This window comes from Haliaeetus leucocephalus, unplaced genomic scaffold (genome assembly GCF_000737465.1).
Source record: "Haliaeetus leucocephalus isolate CR32 unplaced genomic scaffold, Haliaeetus_leucocephalus-4.0 Scaffold151, whole genome shotgun sequence".
Lineage (NCBI taxonomy): Eukaryota > Metazoa > Chordata > Aves > Accipitriformes > Accipitridae > Haliaeetus > Haliaeetus leucocephalus.
The window spans coordinates 14489676-14509597 of NW_010972587.1; the positions used below are offsets into that span (position 1 = coordinate 14489676).

Below are 19922 nucleotides of genomic sequence, written 5' to 3' on the forward strand. Positions count from 1 at the left end.
TAGGGAATTGTACCAGATGATGGGCACTGTAAAAGTGATTCCGTACCCAGGTTTAAGGATTGACACACCCCTAAGAGTTGAATGCCTTGGTGCTTGCCAATTATACTGAAATTATCCTTAATATAACCCAGATTAAGACAGAAGCAAAGCTAAAAAGCTTGGTTTCAGCATTGTATTGGAACGGAGCCCCTCTGCAAAGTGTTTGCTTTCTCTCCTTTGTTTAAAAAAATGCCTTCAGGAAAATATACATGTATTAATCATTATTTATTTAACAGGGGAGGGTTATTTATTGGTAGTAATTAACTACTATTCAAAATACTAATACAATTATTCGTTAGAAGTAAATTTTTAAAGCATTATGAGTCTAAATTTTTAAGTCTCTATAGGAAGAAGAGCTGCTTTACAAATAGCTAAAAAGTGAAAATTTTACCTACTTTAGTTCTTTTTGCCTCTGATTTTACAATTTTGTGTATCTAAGCAATTTAAACATGTTTTCCAGCTTCTAAATATTATCTTCACTCTTCATGCCTTTTCTGGCACTGTACAGGCCTCATTAACATGCACCTAATCTAGGAATGTACTAAAAGTCAGATTCTCTCATCAACACATATTGCTCTTGACAGTGCTTCGCTATAAATAGTCATGCTCAGCTTTTACTGATACAATGCAGACTTATGAATGACTTTCCATTCTTAATGTACAGTTTCAATCATTTTTGCCTTTTAAACATGGCTGAAATTTCTTACATTCTTTCTTGGCTCAGAAGCTAGCTTTATTTAAAAATTGGTAACTTATTACTGATTTAATTGATTTTAAAAACAAAAAGGCATTGTCCAAAATTAGTGGGTTTTGTAGACATAAAACAAACACACATTGTGGAAATGTCAGGTAAAGGACTTGCTGAATAATACAGGACTTCCTCATGTGAAGAAACAAGATTTAGTAATACTAAAGTTTGTATTAAATGTTTTAGAATAACATGCTGACACACACAATATATTGCTTATCTGATGGTGTGTGTCTTACAGGTTAAAGAAATGTTCCAAGAACTTGCAGGTATGCAGAACTATGTAAATAGGCCTTAAGAATGCCAAGCTATTATGCTTAAATATACTAGTAAGTGAATCATAGAAAATTCTTCATTCTGTGGTAGACAAATATATATATACTATTCACAGATGTACAGCTTTTACTCATAGTATTGTTGGTTGTGTTTTTTTTTTTAAAAACCTGAAATAACCTGCTTGAAATAATTCTGAAAAGCTCAAATTTCAGCTCAGTAGACCAATAAATTCTTTAAAAACTTATCTTATATGTTTGTTTAAATTCTTTTGCTTAAGCAGACAAGTTTGTAGGATCAGGATTTTGCCCATGTCAGACTGGGCAAAAATTCAATATTTTCACCTGAATTTTGTCAGAACTGCAAAATATTGTTGGTATTTAGCACTGAAGTAATTTCAAAAAGCTTAGTCTTAATGCCATTTAGAAAACAATGGTTCTAAAAAATATCTTTAGCATTTTCCTTTTTACTTTCCTTAAACTATGACAGAAAAGATTGTGGCCCCCTCATCTATTTAAACAGAAAAGCCTACACAATTTTGTCTAATATGAGTAGTTAATCTACAGCAAAACTTGACTTTTTCCTGTCTTCCTCTTTTCACAGTTTCTAAAGTGCTGTAATTAAAAATATATCAGTGTATCAACCCAAGAATGTTCATGGCAGAGTCAAATTGACCAAAAAATACTCTCTCTCTGGTTCCAGGCAACAGTCCTTCAACTGTCAGTTATTATTAAGTAAAAGAAGGAGCAGGAGCATTCATTCATTTGGGAAAACTACCATGTTTGGTAATGAGGACTTATGCTGCAGAGATAGGGGACTGGGATGCAGTGATGATGCAATTTTAATCATTTTCTTCCTCTCAGTCAGTCTTGCTACACTGAGAATGGGCAACTGCAGAGTTACCCAACTCTAGGTGAAAGGGTTCATTTCATCTTTTGCAAAACTCCCAAAATGTGGGTCCTTTGCACATGCATAAACAGGGGAAATGATCTAACTACTTCCCCATTTCCTGTTCCTCTTTATCCTTTCTTTCCTCTCTTTTCTATATTCATTATTAATAACAAATGGACAAAACCAGGCATCAACTGCACATCTGGTTCAGCTCTGGCAAGAACTCTCAGGATGAAAGTGGCAACAGCTGCCAAGCGCCTTAATTTCAAAATGGAAATTCTCTTATTAAAACTTTCTGTAAGAGACTGATTGATTATTGCTGCCAAGTGAAACAGGCCAGTCCCATAGTTAAGACATTGTTGTAACTCCTCTCCTTTCCAAACACATACTAGCAAAATGCTATCCATGAATTCAGTTAAGAGCATGTGAGGGAGAGGAAATGAGTGATGTTTTTTCTCCAGCTATTTTGACCCAGATTTCTAGAATTTCATTTTATGAGCTGATTTTGTGTAAACTGAATTGGATTTAAGAGATATGATTATTTGTTTCTCCTATTTTTAATATAACAATTACATAAAATAGTAATCTCAAATTTCTGCTATCAAACTGATTTTGAATCAGTAATCTTACTGGACTATAAAGTAGAGCATTTCAGAATGCCACCAGAGGGAGCCAATGCAATTGCAAACTTGAAATTCTAGTTCTTTTGCAAAAAAAAAAAACTTACGGAAAGATCATTATCCTACAAAATAGCAGACAGCAAAGAAATAAAGATTATTGTTCTGAAGCACAGTGTTTGTGCCTTTTGAAGTAAAAATCTACACAGTCCAATTACACATAATTAGGAACACAAATGTAAATGAAAAAAACCCTTGCTTATATTCCCCCCCCCCAGGAATAGATGCATTATTTTCCTCTGTGCTGCACTTTAAAAACCCCTTATTTTAATGGTTTATTGTCACCTTGACAATGTTTCCCTTCACATTTGGCCCCACACCAATTCCTCCGCCTTTTTCTCATCTCTTTAAACTGACATCTCCAAACCAGTGATTGCAGATCACCATCTCCCATCCTACCAGCTGTGAGAAAGCTGTAAAATGTCCCTGTGTTCTCAGAATCTGACTCTACCTAGCAATGCATCTGAGATTTTTTTCTCTTGTTGCTTTTCTTTGATTTTACTAGAATTAAGAGCAATTTGGTGATTGTCACGCAATGTATTGAAGATACATAGTAGTGGTAAGCTCTTACTTCAAGCAGCTGTGCTCTAAGCACATCATTCTCAACAGTTCCTCATTTGTGGTTTTGGCTATTCAACTGACTAAATATTCATCTCCTGTTTCAAATTTGATTCATTTCTGCATCTTTTTTTTAAGTGTCAGGGGTTTACCGTTGAGTGAGATGGTTAACCATCCATCACATCTTGAACAATTGCTGGTGAATGTGAACATTTGCTTTTCTCTATCATGCATAACATTGGAAATGGCAATTAATTTCTGTAAGGGCTTATTAATGTTTAATTTTATACCATCTTCCTTCTTCCATCTGCTAAATCTAAAAATCTGTCCACTTCCCTTCTAGTGCTTATCAACTCACTGAAAACTGTGTCAGAAGCAAAAGCAGCTAATCCCAGGATCTTCTCCTGGCATGGCTGAACAGGACCAGCAGTTTCCTCCAGCCTTCAGGTCGCTTTTTTGCACTCCCATGACTTGGACAAGACATGGGGCATCCTGTTTTTTCTTAAGAAGAAAGAGTAAAACAAAAAAAGGGGGAGGAGGGGCAGAAGAATAGTGAAAAGGAAGACAAAAAGACTGCAAAGTGGAGAAGCCAGCAGTAGGAGTCATAGTACAACACATGGCAAGGATAAAACCCAACTACTGAAATGAGAATTAAGCCTTACTGGGTTTTGTTAGTCATGAGGATCACCTGAGGTTTCTCAAGGCTTCCCTATGCACATGGATTAATGCAATCATCGGAGTACACCCCTAAGTAAGGAAAAGAATGTGGTTTCCATGCCATGTGGCCCTTGTACCTTAAGGAAAGGAGAAGGGAGGAAACTATTACCCCATCAAGTCATAGTTTTGCCTGGAAAGGGAGTTATTCTTTTGTTCCCCATGCAAAACACAATGAAGTAGTAAATGGTGGCAACTGGATGATCAGGAACCCATAGTGAAGCCAGCACTACAACTAATTGCTAGAGTGCTAGTAGCTTTGATCTAGTGCTTGGCTGTTAAAATAAATGAGTTGTCAACTTTGTCTTTTGCTGAGACTATTCTTAGCACTTTTGGGTTTTTTAACATTTATCATAATTTTTTTTCAAAACATTCATCAAGCTCTGAAGGTCTTCTCTAATCGAACTCTTAGAGGAAGATTGCTAACAGACATTATATTGTTCATATAAGCTCCATTAACTCAGATGCCATTTTGATGATTCCAAACTGTCATTTGTTATGCCTTCTACTTAATACCAAATGCTTTCACAGACAAAATATACCTTGATGATGCACTATGATGTTTCAGTATCTGCTCACAATGCTGCTTTCTCTCTCAGCTACAGTGTTTTCTAAACTCTGGATTTTGTGAGTCATCAATACATTTTTCAGTGATGCTTAGCTGTCTGTCATGCTGAAACTTCTCAAAACCTTCACAAAAGCAGCAAAACATACATAAATTTTCCTTTATACTTCCATGACACATTCTGATAGTATTTTCAAGGTGAGGTCAGTTTTCCTTGTGTTAACTACTAGATAAGAACTAAACTGACTCCTATTCATTCTTGGCTCAGCACACTGACTTTTTTTTTTACCCACTGTTTTTTCAGTACTCCAGCAGTACAATCTGTCAAAATCAGAGAACAGCAAGCGCTATTCAAGGTCTGGGGCATTAGTGTGCTCTGATGTGGGAGCATACAATTTTTTTTTCAAGTCTTCTGTAGGATCTTTTGTGTATTTCTAATTTCATACTGTAAGCAAGCACAGAGGTTTTGGTTTTAACTTCCTCCCTGTGCTCATCTCTGGTTTCGATGTCCAGTTTCCCCATCATAATTACATGGCCTGCACTTGACCATGACGTCTATATTGAGTGAGCATTGGAATGCATAAAAGAAATTTGTGATGATCAGCTTTCTAAGATAAAGTTAAATTCATTGCATATTCCCTCATTTATCATTTTGCAAACCCAATATCTTTAAATATCTCCCCATGCTCTTTACAGTATAATTAATTTCTTTGTATAATGTCTTTATCTCAGGACATCTTTGTTTTGGTGCTTTTTCCTGTATTACTTTCTGTCAGTTTTGCTATCCCATGTTCTTCCTGTCTCTACACTTCATTTTGCTTTATTATGTTCAAGATTCCTTTTTTTTGAAAGACAGTTCTTCACTCCTAGAACCAATACGATGCGAGAGTCAGACCCGATAGTTATATTATAGCTGTATATGACAGTATTTGATTTTTTTTTTACATTTGTCTCTAGAAGTTTCCTTCTTAGGCACTACATGATTTGTTTATTTTGAAGCAAATTATCGACAATTTCAAGATTCTAAGAAATACCCTATTTCAGACCAAGTCAGACCGATGGTGAAATTGTTTGGGTCCACTGTAGACTTTCATCACAGCTAGAAAGTTAGGACTATTCTTGCAGCCATATGGTAGGCATATTCTAGTATCCAGAACTGCATTACACAGGAATACTTACATTAGTACAGGTTTTGGAGTGTCCTGATATGTCTCTAAAGGCTTTGCTGCATAACCACTCTTTTGAGATTGCTCTGAAACAATACATGTCATACACCAAAAGAGGTGTATTCTGCATACAAACTTGATCAATCTTCTTCCTTCTAATACTGAGTTCTATCCTCTGATTTATAAGCAGGACATCTCTCCGTTTTTGCTATTCTAAAGTTGAAATTATTCATTAAAACCAGCCAGCCTCCACTTTTCCTAGTTTGAATTTTCCATTTTTTTATGGTATCTCTTCACGACATTTGCTTGGCAATCCCTTTTGAGGGGAAAGGTGATCAGAATGCAGATTCCCTCTGAGAAGGAGTTTATTCTTATTGGGAGTATCCACTGGATTTAAACCATGCTACAGGAATAGAAATGGCTAGATTCAACTATTCAACTTTTCTTTCAGAGTGCTTTTTACCTAAAGAGAAAATGCAGTTCTGCATGGGCACTTTTTGTCTATTTTATTACACAATTCTTAGGACATAAATTTTTAAGCCCTGAGATTCCTCCAACAAGTTTTTAAAAGGCTCCATTTATTAGGCGGTTCACATGATGCAACACAGAGAGGAAGCTGCCCAGCTGCATGGCTGCATTAATACGGCATAAACTATACTAGGCATGCAATAGGGGAAAGCCCCTCAAGTCCCTTCTCCCACTAATCCACCAGGCACTGGCATACAATGTCATAGTCCCCTTTACCTTGAACTTCTTCATCTCTTCAGCTGTTGATTTTACACGGGATGTCTGATGGCTCATTCGCTTAAGTGATGTAAATTGATTTTTCTAATAACTTCTAAAACTTCATTTTAGCTTGATCAAAATACACTAGCCCAGAAAGAGATCACTAAGTCATACAGACCGCACAACAAATCCATTACACCAGACAGAAATTGTGTAAGGCCAAAAACTACACAGAAAGAAGTCCTGTAACTTCATATGCCGTTTGATAACTCATACATTCTTACTGAAAAGCTCATTAAATCCTGTGTCGCAAACTTCACAGGGTGAGGGTACAGACAAAAACTAAATGGAAAATAGAACACAAAGAGCAGACGGAGCGTCGGATATGCGTGAATGGGCAGCAATAAGAGCACACAAATAGCTATGAAGAATAATCAGAGTCAAATGCATTCAATTTGCAGCAGCTCTTCTGGACTGGGGCATCCTAAAAACCACACCAGTGAAGGGCTTCGCTTCTCATCTAGGGTTCGTGTTTTTACGCTGATTTAGAAGCATTAACTTCTGCAGCTATAGAAGGCTCTTTCCCCCCTCCCCCCCATATAAAATGACAGCCATTGGGCTGAAATTATTTGTGCCGTTTTACAGTCTGGCAAGGAGATGAGGGCCTGACTTACTGCTCACAAAACTTACCTGTCAGCAACTGCTGGTTCTGAAGGCTGTCCTCATTTCTTTCAGGCCACCCGGATTATTGTGGCAACTACAGTTAGGAAGGAACTGCTGGTGCAAGGAGCTGCCCCAACAACATTTTGTCCTACGCTTCGCACATTCCTGCTGATGCTTTCTGGATCACTCTATAAACTGCAGAAGTGGCAAAAACACTTCAGTAGTTTTTTTAAATTTTTCTCAGTTTGGACCCCTAATATTTTTCTAATGGGGTTATAGACCTTTGTAAAACAAATATAAACCCAGTGACAATCAGTTTGCTTTTCCTACCTTCCTTCATGGGCTCTGGTTTCAAAAACCCAAAAGATAACTCTCCTGTGTCAGGGCAGCTCTCCAGAAGGCTGTAGTGCTTTGGAGGTGACACCGAGCCGTTGTCAGCCAGTGCTCACCTTGACTAATATGAAGAAGATATATTTTAAAGTATGAATATATTTTAAGCTAACCAAAAGCTACCACCTCAAGAAAATGGAAGGTAATCACAATATCAAATAGCTTCCTATTTGTATAAAATATGGTCAGCAGTGCAGTTGTTTATGTGAAAAGGAAAGCTTAACATATTTAATAGAAGGCATAATTTTCAGATTATGGTTTAACAAGCAGCTTATACTGAGAGATGCCCTGGTGTAAGAGGCTTGATTTAGTTCAAGACACTGTTACACGGCCAAATTTTAAGTGGCTACTTCAAATTAGAGATCCTACCTTGACTTTGTACCAATGTTACTCATGAGCGTGTTGCTGGTCTCCTGCATCACACTGTGTCAGATCTACCGCTTATGGACTCTGGGATGCCAGCGCAGCTGCACTGTGAGGATATTTTGTGCAGCCCAGCCTTCTGCCTGGGGGACCAGACAGTGCCTCCAAGGCAGCACTGCTGCATCTCACAGTTCGCATCTCAGCTCTGCAAAAGGAGGCCACGGTCTCAGCATCGCACCTGGGCAACCACAGTGCTAGAAGCAGGGGTAGTTCTGCATGGCAGGAGAAGTACAAGCAGCTGCCATAGCATGGATCCATCCCAGATCACACTGCCAAGGATGATATCAGCTGTGCTGAGCCTCAACATGCCAGTAACAACATATGTTCTTTGTCAAGGCAAATAAGTGGTAACACAGGTGGATGACATCAAATTGAGGGGAGCAACTGATATACTCAAGGGCAGGGCTGTCATTCAGTGGGACTTTGGGAAGCTGGAGAAATGAGCAAATATCTTCCAATTCAATGAAGGCAAATGTGAAGTCCTGCAACTTGGATATAATAAACACATACAACAGCCAGGAGCTGACTGGGTAAAGAGCAGCTTTGCAGAAAAGGTCCTGGGGGTCCCAGTGAACAACAAGGATGGACTTGAGTGTGCAACTGCTCTCACAGCAATGAAAGCTAATCATATACTGGGCTGCGTTAGCACCAGCACAGCCAGCAGATCAAGGGAAGTGATTACTACCTCCAGCTCCATCTGGCGCTTGTGAGACTGCCTGCGGAGTACCGTGCTCAGTCTGGGGCACTGCGATACAAGAAAGATATCGACAAACTGGAATGAGTCCAGTGGAGGGTCACCAAAAGAATAGGGAGCTGGAGCACATGACAAACAAGGAGACACTGAGAGCGCTGGGTTTGTTCAGCCTGAAGAAGAGAAGGCTACAGGATGATCTAACTGTTGTCCTCAGCTACCCAGTGGGAGGGAATAGAGAAGATGGAGCCAGACTGTTCTTGGAGGTGCACAGCAAAAATGACAAAAGGCAACTGATCAAGTTGCAACATGGCAAATTCCAAGTAGATGTAAGGGGGGGGAGGAAATTCTTCACAGTGAGGGTGGACAACCTGTTGTGGCAAAGAGGTTGTGGAGTCTCCCATCTGTGATGATATTCAAAACTCAACTGGACAAGTTGCAAGCTGAGCTTCAGCTAAGCAAGCTGAAGGGGGGGGGGTAACTAGCTTCTAGTTACAACGGTGTGCTAGATCCCAGCCCTACTCCTGCTTATGGTCATAAAGGGCCTCTTGCAGATGGCTGTTGCTCCAGGCAGCAGGTCTCTAGTAGCGAGCTGCTGAACACAAAGCTGGTGCGATGATGAGGAAAGCGTGGAACAACACTGTTAGGACTGGACATGTGGAATAGCTGTATGCAAATCCTGAGGAGAAGGCAGGTGCTTCACAGACTTTGGAACATTGATACTAGTTCCTAGTACCTGTTCTGCTTTGCGCTTACATGTCTCCATGACAAATCAACAAGGAATGCATTTGCTCTGTAACTGCGAGTCATTGCAGCCTTCTAATAGTCCATCCACTTCAAAACAGCACTTTTGCTGTGCTGACTCATACCTCAATATCTCTTCTTGCTCCCCTGCTTAGACAGCTTCAGATAAGTCATCTTCTTGGTTGGGGTACACAAGGATGTCTTTGAAAGTCTGGCTTCAGAAGTGCGTATAGGCTTCACTGAGAAACCAAAGGTGGTCGTTGTTTTCGCCATAGGAGGACAGTTGGTTAACCCTTCTTTAGGGTTGTTTAAGAATTGCCATCACCAGCTCAGGTCAGAGTAGGTATTTTTAGTAGATACATTTGCTCTCCCTGCCAAATGGGGAGTGGGAGGAGGTTGTACAAGAACACGAGCTGGCATATTGACTGGTGCTTTTGGTTCAGGGTTGCCCTGGTTGGAAGAAGGTGTGGAGAATGTACAAGATGGCTGATGCAGTCAGAAGTAGCTGTCCCAAAATGGGAATGGGTGTGCAGAAGCAGAGCAGTAAGCTGAGGCATGACCAAGGACTCTCATTACTAAACTAGCTGCTTTCCGATAAAAACACCCTTAGCAATGTACTGAGCTATCGAAAATGGTGCTTCCAAGAGTCTGTCACACTGTAGGCTTTCTCCATATCTCCAGCAGGTCCAGAACTCCCAGCCAGGTCTGCTTTTGCCCTCGTGGACTAAGTGGAGAACACAACAAAATGTCTACACAACTTGTTGTGAGCCTGGCGCCGGTATTCTGAAAGTGCTTAGCAATGCCAAAAATTTGCAAGGGATGTTATGGAGACAGCAGAAGTCCTCTTCCAAGAGAAGACAGCCCAAGGAGAGGTCTGTGCAGGAACCTGAGGCAAAATCAGTTCTGAGGTAAAGAGCAGCAGCTAGGGGAGGTGTGACTGCAGCAAGCACCACCACTTACACCAGTGGTCACATCTCAGCTACCTGGCCGCAGTGATCAAGGAACAGAAGGAACTGAGAAGGGACTAGCGAAAAGGTCGAAACTAGCCAAGGGTGAGTGGTCCCACAAAATGCAAACAGGCAATGTTTGATCCACCAGGAAGCCTCCAGGCTTAAAGTTAACCCATCAACATCTTTTGAATAAAATTTGAACCTGCCCAGCAAGGTTGGACCAGCCTAGCAATACTGGTTTTGATCCTGCTCTTGGAGGTTTAAAGCCTATGACCTGATCACTGCCCTACCAGTTCATCTCATTATACTGCCTCTGAAGTAATGAAATTATTATGAGACTTTAGTTGTTATTTTTCACTTTTCAGGACAAAAGTTGAATCTGTTGCATCCCCTGAGAAACACACGTTTCTATTCAAATGCTTAAGCGAGTAGAGCAATTTTTAGAAATGCTTCATTTACGGGTCACTTATATTTAGATGTCTAGGTATAGATTGCTGTTTGTTCTTTAGCTAGGCTTGTCTGAAAAAGCTAAGCTGGGGACCTTTTATCCGAAGAAATATTAGCAGTAGCAGAGACCATCAAAAGAGAAGACCGGTTGTTCCAATTGCTTGTTTATTATACAGTGTTAATTCTTCATCTAACAAGCTAGCAAATTAAATAGTTTCTAGTCTAATGTCACTGTGATATGAAACTTACAACCATGTTACTGCTGACCGAGTCAGTATCAAACCATATGGTCAGTACGTGTCCTTCTGCCTTTTACTCTCCAATCCCCAAGTAATTGGTTTCCATTTCTCTCGTTCCCATTTTAGGTAGGTAAGAAGCAGGTGCTCCAGCCCCTTCACCCCAAGGACTGCTGACTCCAGGGCTTCTCGGGTTCCCGTCAAAAGAAACCCGTCTGCGTGAACGAGATGCGAAAACCCAAACGCGAAGACACCCGAGCCGCCGCTCTGCTCCTCGCTGCCCTCCTCGGCCATCCGCGCCCGCAGCTCCCCGACGGCTGGGAGGAGCAAGAAGACAAAACCCACGCGTGGTGGTGGTGGGGGGGGGCACACAACGCCTCTCCCTCCCCACGCCAGGTCCGAAAGAATCCACGCAAACACGAGCTACGCCTAGGAAGTCCTTCCTCCTCCCACCGCCTCCCCGTGCCGGACAAGCTGTAAGGAAGGACACCAGCCGCCGCTTCGCCTTTCGCAGATCCCGCACTCGGCTCGCCCGACCCCTCCTGCCCAGCCGCAGCCCCCCCCGAGCCCAGTAAAAAGGAGGAAAAAGGGGGGGAGGGGGGGGGGGGGCTGGGGGCAGCGGGGCCGCCGCCACTTCCCCGCGGAGCGGCTGCGGGGACGCGCTCCGGGGGCGCGCCGCGGGTTCCTCGTTAGTATAGTGGTGAGTATCCCCGCCTGTCACGCGGGAGACCGGGGTTCGATTCCCCGACGGGGAGACGTGCGCTCGCTTGATTTTTTTGTTTCCTCGGCGCCAGCAGACCCACGCCCGACGGCCAGCGTCCCCCCCCACTCCCACCGGGGACCAAAATAACCGCGGGGCGCCGCGCCCTATCCCGCAGGATAAAAACGTTCTGCGAGGCCTCCCCGTCGGGGAATCGAACCCCGGTCTCCCGCGTGACAGGCGGGGATACTCACCACTATACTAACGAGGAGCTACCATCAAAAGCCTCTGTCGCGGGGCGGGCTTTATCCGCAAGGCAGCGCCCCGGAGGGACTGGAGGGGTTCGGGCGGGAGCGGCGCCTTCGGGCAGCGGGAACCGGGACCCACGGGCCTGCGGAGGGCGGTCATGTCGCGGGAGGCGAGCTCGGCACCACGGCGGGTGGGGGGGGCCTCGGTGCCAGGGGCCGGTGGCGGGGGTGTGTGTGTGGGTGGGGAGAGAGAACGTACTGGCGCGGGAAGGCGGGCAACGAAGCAGCGGCGGAGGAGAGGGGCGGGCGCGGGGTCGGTGGCCGGCTGCGCGCTTGCCTTACCGGGTGAGAAGGGTCCTCGCCGCCCCCGTCCCCCCCCGGGGCGGGGGGCAGCGGCGGCCCGTGGTGGGCGAGTTCTAACACTCTGCGTACGGGTGCCGAGCAGGACCTCGTGGCGCAACGGTAGCGCGTCTGACTCCAGATCAGAAGGCTGCGTGTTCGAATCACGTCGGGGTCACTCAGTTTTTGGGTTTTCTTTGTTCTTTTCCTTTCACTTTTGTTTTCCTTACCTCTACCGGCTTCGTCACAGAGGGACGGTAATTTTTCTTTTTTTTCTTTTTCCTCTGAAGCTTAGGGTCTCCTCTTTTTGCTTGAACCTGTGAAAGAAAACAGAAGTATAAAACAAGGACGGTCACCAATGAGACAGCCTGCGGAGAGAAACATGAGAAAGAGGTGTTTGGAGAGCATCTGGCTTTCAGATTCAAGAGCACCAGTTTGAGGGAAGTACCGGGATGAAACAGTGCCTCGAGAGGAAAGGAAACGAGGACACTGCTTTCCTTCCCCGCTGTTGGCACTGGAGGCGGGAGGCCTGGGACCCGGGGTGGGAAAGAAGGGTGTGCGGAGCTAGATGGGAGCAATGGCATGGGAATACTGGTGTACTGGTGTCACTGGAGTACCTCGGTACCAGTGTCACCGTAGAGATGCCCTTGGGTAAAATAGGCATGTCTTTGTTTACGGCGTGCGTGCATACGGGAGCTTCTAATATCACGCTTAAAGACAAAAGGCAAGGACGTGTCAAAGATCTACTTTAAGTTCTACAAAGACAGCCCACTGTGTGGAAATGATGAGAAAAAGTCAGAAAGATGTATAGGAAGGTAACTTTAAATTTTAAATGGGACAGAGCCCCCCAGAATGGCAGGGAGACCCTGTTTTCAGCACAGAAGTTCACATGTGAAGGAGTGGAAGTCAAGGCAGGGACACAAGTGGTCCGGACCAGCCAAGAGCTCGGATGGATGCAAACACAAACCTGATGTGGGGGGGAGAGGAGAAGCGCTTCAGAGGGTGATACGTTTAGGCTGTGGAACAGACGAGTTTTCTCAGAGTAGATGTTTCTGCACACTGAGGTCCCAGAAAAGCACAGAAAGTATTTAGATTTGATCTAGATATGAGAGACTGAGTCCTAGAAGTAATACTTTAGTGATTTGGAGGGACTGGAATGTTTGACACTTAATGAAATTTAATTAGGAGGGAAACAGAATAGTTTGTCAAGGGCCTGAATTCGAGGGACAGAGAGAAATGTGCCAGATATACAATTCTAAGTTTGTAAGAATTGATTATTACTGTTGTAAACCATGGCAGAAAATGAAGAGAATACAGAAGTATTAGAAACCAGACTCAGCAAAGTCATCAAATTATGTGGGTTTTTTTTTAAGATAAATACCCTTAAAACCTTTCAAATACAGAAATTCTGCATCTTCCTTAAGTCTTCCATTCCAGTGCTTTGCTATCCTTACTGTTACGAAGCGACTATGTGCAGTTTAACCCTGATGTCTCTTTTGGTGTAACTTAAATCCAGCCCTCGTGCTATTGCACTGGAGAACAGTTTATTCTCTTCCTTTTTATAGGTACTCCTTATGTTTTTGAAATTCATTATGCCTTTCCATAGCTGTTCTAGAGTAATAGACCATGTTTGCTAGGCCTCCGATTATTTGTATCGCTTGCCTCTGGAGTCTTTCCAATTAAGGTGCATTTTTAAGTGCCCAGAACTGGTCACAGTATTTCAGCTGACTCAGATTTTACCAGGTCTGAATAGAAGAGGAGGACTGCCTCACGCGCTCTGCTGACAGGACTTGCATTTATGTGGTTAGTCCTTTTTTTTGTTTGTTTTTATGCATAATCTGTTAGATGGATGCATTTTTTGTTGGATGCATAATCTGTTAGATGTTTCCCTGGTCCCACAAAATACCTCAGACTCGGCTTGATTATCCATCAGAGAGCTGGATGGAAGAAGTGGTGGCAATCTGCTTGCATTCCTGTACTGCTGCCAAAGCAGGTGCGCTGCTCTAGGCATTCCGCGTTGTTGCCAGACGATATCTCTGGCTTGCAGTAAGGGGTTCATCTAATCACAATACAGAAGATCTATTAATAGGAGTGGAAGTTTTCAGGGTGTGGTTTCATTTCACGCTGATACACCTAACGTAACGTGAGTGCAGACTGTCACAAAACAGTCACCCTCGCTCTGCCCTGCCCATCCCCGCCTGCGTGTTTCCCCCGTTCCACTTGGATCACGTCTTGCAATTGTGCAGCAGCAGCTGCTGGCTCAGCGTGCGGATTTGGTGGCGCAACTACTAGATCCAACACAAGGTGAGAGTCAGGAGTGCATGGCTTGGGACAGAATAGAGAGCAGGATCATCCTGTTCAACAGCAACTGCAACTACCAATGGTTCGGTTCAATTTTTTTGTTAGCTGTTCTTTGGAGGGAGAGCCTACGATCCCTAAATCAAAGTAATCTAGTGATGTTTCAAAACTGAATGAGAGAATTAAATGCGCCTTAGCTACGTGCAAAGTCTCCCTCTCAACTTCTTATTGGTAAAATGGTGCCGTGGTTTAACCCCAGCCAGCAACTCAGCCCCACGCAGCTGCTCACTCACTCCCCCCCACCCAGTGGGATGGGGGAGAGAATCCGGGGAAAAAAGTGAAACTTGGGGGTTGAGATAAGAACAGTTTCATAGGACAGAAAGGAAGAAAATAATAATGGTAACAATAACAATAAAAAAATGACAATAATAAAAGGATTGGAATATACAAAACGAGTGATGCACAATGCAGTTGCTCACCACTCGACGACCGATGCCCAGTTAGTTCCGAAGCAGCGATTCACCCCCCGAGGCCAACTCCCCCCAGTTTCTATACTGGGCATGACATCACATGGTATGGAATACCCCGTTGGCCAGTTTGGGTCAGCTGCCCTGGCTGTGTCCCCTCCCAACTCCTTGTGCCCCTCCAGCCTTCTTGCTGGCTGGGCATGAGAAGCTGAAAAATCCTTGACTTGGTATAAACACTACTTAGCAACAACTGAAAACATCAGTGTGTTATCAACATTCTTCTCATACTGAACCCAAGACACAACACTATACCAGCTACTAGGAAGAAAATTAACTCTATCCCAGCTGAAACCAGGACAACTGGGGATAATAATTCCCTTTAATCTCACCACAGCTGTTTTGTCGAGTTGACTCCATTAATTCCAAGGCACTCAAGTATGCTGGTGGGTATTTTTCCCTCACCAGTGTTTCTACAGTATGCGTGCTTCTGTGCTTTTGTCCCTGTCTAACTTTTCAATACTTAATTTGTAACCTGACTGATTTCTTAACACGGATGTTTTTTCTTATGAAATTGTTACTAGCTAAATATAGGCAATAACTTAAGTCCACATAAGGTTTAAAAATCTTGGAGCTGATGTAATAGCCTATATATGGTAAATATAGCTTCTGCACTATCTCTGTCCATATATGATAAAATTAGATATCCAAATAATTCTTGTTTGGAAATGATTCGGTGTGGGAAACAGCCCTGTAAACTGTCCTTTTCATTTCATTTCTGTCAGTGTACTTAAGCAGGAGCTGATACTTCTGTTTTCAGTCCTTGTTGGTACAGGCCTTTGTCTCTCACAATGTCAGCGGTAAGACGTTTTAAAACAATTACACCACGCAGCTGTACACACTTCTTTCCCTGCCTGGGGACAGTCGTACAGACCACCCACAGCACTGGGCACCCCTGTATTCACAACAAGGGCAACCACCCCTCTCGTCTACCACATTTACCGGCGACACAGACACAGCAGCATTCCCCAGCGGGTGCCAGTGAGAGTGCAGTCACCTGGCTGGTCCCCCAGTAAAACTACGTCCACTGTCAAATTCAGCAGGAGATGGAACTCTTTCTGTAAGAGAACTGCGCTAGAAGCGATATGCTCCGTTATAATAAGGCATGCTTTTTTCTTATTGCTTTGCCATTTCTACTTGGATTATGCTTAAAAAGAGACGCTTCTGGTAAGAAAGCTAGAGTTACTAAAAAGCCACCTAATTTTTCTAAACTAATCAAGAACGTGCAGAAGAAATGAGTGATTCTAGAAACTATAGTTACACTGTGCCATAACGGTTAGGCAACTGCTTATTTTATTTATAGTAATCCTTCCCAGTTTCTATTGCCTTTCTCAGAGGGAGTATTATTTTCATTGTGAAACTCGCTGTGCACCAAGAATGAATTAATGTTTCATATAATTTTTTTTCCATTTCCTTTAGCTAAGAAGATTTCCATATCAGCTCAGTCTAAGAGCAGGTCTGTAACACTTCCTTATATGCCTTTGCCATGAATGGATTTATAGCCTTCACAATGTTATTATGTATTATGAGGCAAATGTCACATGTGAATGCAAATTACACATCTATACTTCATTACGGATTAAATGTGATCCAAACCCTCCACTGAATTTAGGATACTTTTTTGAGCACACGGACGTAGAAAATTCATTTTTTCAGTGTAGCGCAACATAAACTACCTGTCTCGTTTTTATGGATGACATTAGAGGTTAGGAATCATAAACTTGGGGAAACTCAAAGCTAGAAATCTGAGATAGTTTAGAAGGCATTCAGTGCTTTCATGTCAAAGACGACTGTATGACTGAAAAATCTCTTTCTCACGCTCAGGAAAGCTAACAAATTCCAGACATTTGGGAGGGTCCTACAAAGGAAGGATTTCTGGCTTCTGCTTTCAGCATATTTCACATTTTTAGGCAAGCTTACAGCAGTTTTTCAACCACTGAAAATGGCCATAGTCTCACACCATTTGCACTTTTTTCCTAAACTTTCCTTCTGTCACCATTTATACTGACAAGGGCTAAAATGTGACTACCCGTTTCTCAGGTAGAGGCAGGTATTCTGGTCTTTGAAAACCAGAACTTGCTGTTAGGGATAAACATTTAAGTACTGGAATGGTTCACGGAAGGCAAGGCAAAACAACAGCTTTGTACTCCAACCTTTAAGACACAAACTGTTTAATAGGCATATGGACCACCTCGTATTTTTGGGGGTTTGGGGTTTTTTTTTCTATGTAAAAACATTAGATCTCTTGACCTTGTTCATAATGAACTCATTCCCTTATCCTCTTTGACTGATGCCTTACGCTACAGAAAATGCAAGCTTTCTTTCCTTCAAACAAAACAAACAACAAAGGTGCAGATCCTCAGCTGTATTAATGTCTGATTGTGGTGACAGTTGCAGGTTCCAGTGTTAATCATTATGTATGTGCACATTTTGGCACTCTCTCATATTACTTGCCCTGTCTTCACCTTGTCTGGAGAACGCCTGTTGTTCCCAAGGAACGACAATGAAAAGTGTAGAACCAGGGAATAAAGGACAGTTTTCTGCCAAGGATTTTTTTATGGACTTGGCTTGCCAGAGAAGTCTACTGCTCTGAAATAGAGTGACACTGAAGTGTTATACAATGCTTTTTTAGCTTTTGTCACCTTGGAAACAGCTAAAGGTAAGCCAATAAAAGAGACCAGTGTCCACACTAGGGAGTTATATTAGTGTAACAATGTAACAGAGAAAATCATTCATGAAAGATAATACATATTTCTATAGTTAGGGAAATAACTTTCAAAACATAAATGGACTGTAAATATGAAATGTAAGTAATGTTAATCTGTGGCTCTGGCTCCGCAACCACTGTATTGGACTTTGAACAAGTAGCCAATCTTACAATGCCAAGTGTCTGCTATCTTTATGCTTCTATGCCAGTTTTGCCCGACAACAAAAAGACAAAAAAATACAGATCCAATGTAAAGCCAGTTACCCCATCCATTGTTATGACCAAAGCTGAACTGGGAGTGTAACTGTAGTGATTTACGACTTCATACCATATTGATGTTGCATTTTGATGCTACACTTAATGCATTAAAACCAGACTTAACCACCCACGTACTTAGATTGAAAGGTGTAAACTGACTTCAAGCTCAAAAGGTTTCATTCCTTCCACTCCTAAGGGTCACTCACAAGAAAAGTGAGCGCCAACTGTACTGCATATTCTGAACAGTATAATGAGTTGCAAATGGCAGCTGCACTCCTCTAAGCAGCAGCATCAGAAAACAAGCTTCAGGCCTGGTGTATAGCACCATTATTGTCTGTGGGGATGTTAGATGGTGCCTGCACCAACTTTTTAGATTGTATTTCCACTGTTAACTTTGGTTAAAATTTCCCAGACCCAGTTCCCCCTTACACTGCTTTAAAACATGTTAGACTTGATAGGAATTGAGGTTATTTTTCACATCAGTATGATAGCTGAAGAATCTCTCTGCTGCTGCCTTTCTGAAGCATTCTGTGTCAGTCTGCAACTGGTTTCATATCTGGATAAGATGTAAGTTCTTAAAAGTGGGGGAAAGGCACCCAGGGCACCTAGAGGCTTTTCAAAGTGAAACATACTATCTGTACTTTAAATTATTAGTGTCAAATCTGGAGAGGAATTCAATTCCTTTAAGCATTTCCAAAACACTTGTCATGTGATACCCATGTTGTGGGAAAAACTTTGGGTAAGATATGCTGAAAAATAAATAGAACCATCTAATTTGTTCTATTCAGGCTTAAAAGTAAGTGATAGTAGTCAATCCACATTGGTATATGAATATTTGCTTTGTATGCGTATGCGATCAATGGAAGGAAGACATTTCTACCCACTGTTCAGCCTCATCTAACAAACTGAAAAGGTAAAGTATATACAACACCAAGAACCAAATACTTTCAGATCTAAAGTATAATGAACTGCAGATGATAGCCACCTTGTATCACTACTTGCTGCAAGGTAAGTTCCCCAAGCTAAGCTTCTCCCTTGTATTAATTACTTTGTTACACCACACCAATTCCTCAGTTGGAAGCATAGGGCTTCTCCTGGGTGGGTCCTTGATTTGCCTCAAAATCACCTTCCACAAAAATAACCCTCAGTATCTTTATCTAGCTGATATTGTGGTAATGGCTAGGTAAACAGGAATGACAGCCACCATATTTTGTGATGGAGCAAACCCAAAGAGAGGAAATGCCCTTCCTCAACTGCAATTTAAACCTCTTTTTGGAGCATAAAGAGGAGTGGGTGCAAACACTAACAATCCTGTTTCATATCCATGATTGATGACAAATTAAAATATTCACATTTCAATTCTTATCTCTGATACTGTAACGGAGTGCTCAAAAGCATAGGATATACAGTCAGATCTAAGTATTAAACCGTTCCCATCATAAAATACAGGAAAATTTATAGCAGCGTTATGTTCCCAGCACGCCGCGTGTGAGCACATGAAGATTTAAGTCGCTTGTTTACAGGCGGTGCAGTCTTAAACTCAGTCCTACTTCCTCAGCAGGGACACAACGTGAAATTTCTGAAGTGAGCTCAATAGGACTATGCACCTTTCAAATTTTGCACTACTATCGAAGCGACCCGATTTTTTTGTTGTTTGTTTTTAACATACAAGTCACCACAACGGCAGCAGTTACGCTAACAGATTAGCTGCCGATTTCCCGGTTGGATTTCTTCCGAAGCCCGATAGCTAACGTATCACGTGAAGTTCCGCACTCGGCTGGCGATCGCAGCAGCTCGGTTCCCCTGAGAGAAAACTCCTGCAAGTCTTCTTTGCCCGGCAGCCGCTTCAACAAACTGAAGCTAAAGCAGGTGGCGAGCTCACGACGTGCCTGAGGAGCAGCGGCGGAGACAGACCCGGTGGCAGGTGTCACAGCAGGTCACAGGGAT

The 19922-nt window shown here is 42.6% G+C and overlaps 3 non-coding genes across 3 annotated transcripts; 2 read left to right on the forward strand and 1 right to left on the reverse strand.

Moving 5' to 3' along the window:
• Positions 1-11584: 11584 nt before the first annotated feature.
• On the forward strand, positions 11585-11656 carry TRNAD-GUC. Its single transcript has one exon. It is a non-coding gene; the product is annotated as a tRNA-Asp (tRNA).
• Positions 11657-11800: 144 nt separating this feature from the next.
• Positions 11801-11872, reverse strand: TRNAD-GUC. The gene has a single exon. It is a non-coding gene; the product is annotated as a tRNA-Asp (tRNA).
• Positions 11873-12294: 422 nt separating this feature from the next.
• Positions 12295-12366, forward strand: TRNAW-CCA. Its single transcript has one exon. It is a non-coding gene; the product is annotated as a tRNA-Trp (tRNA).
• The last annotated feature ends 7556 nt before the right edge of the window (positions 12367-19922 follow it).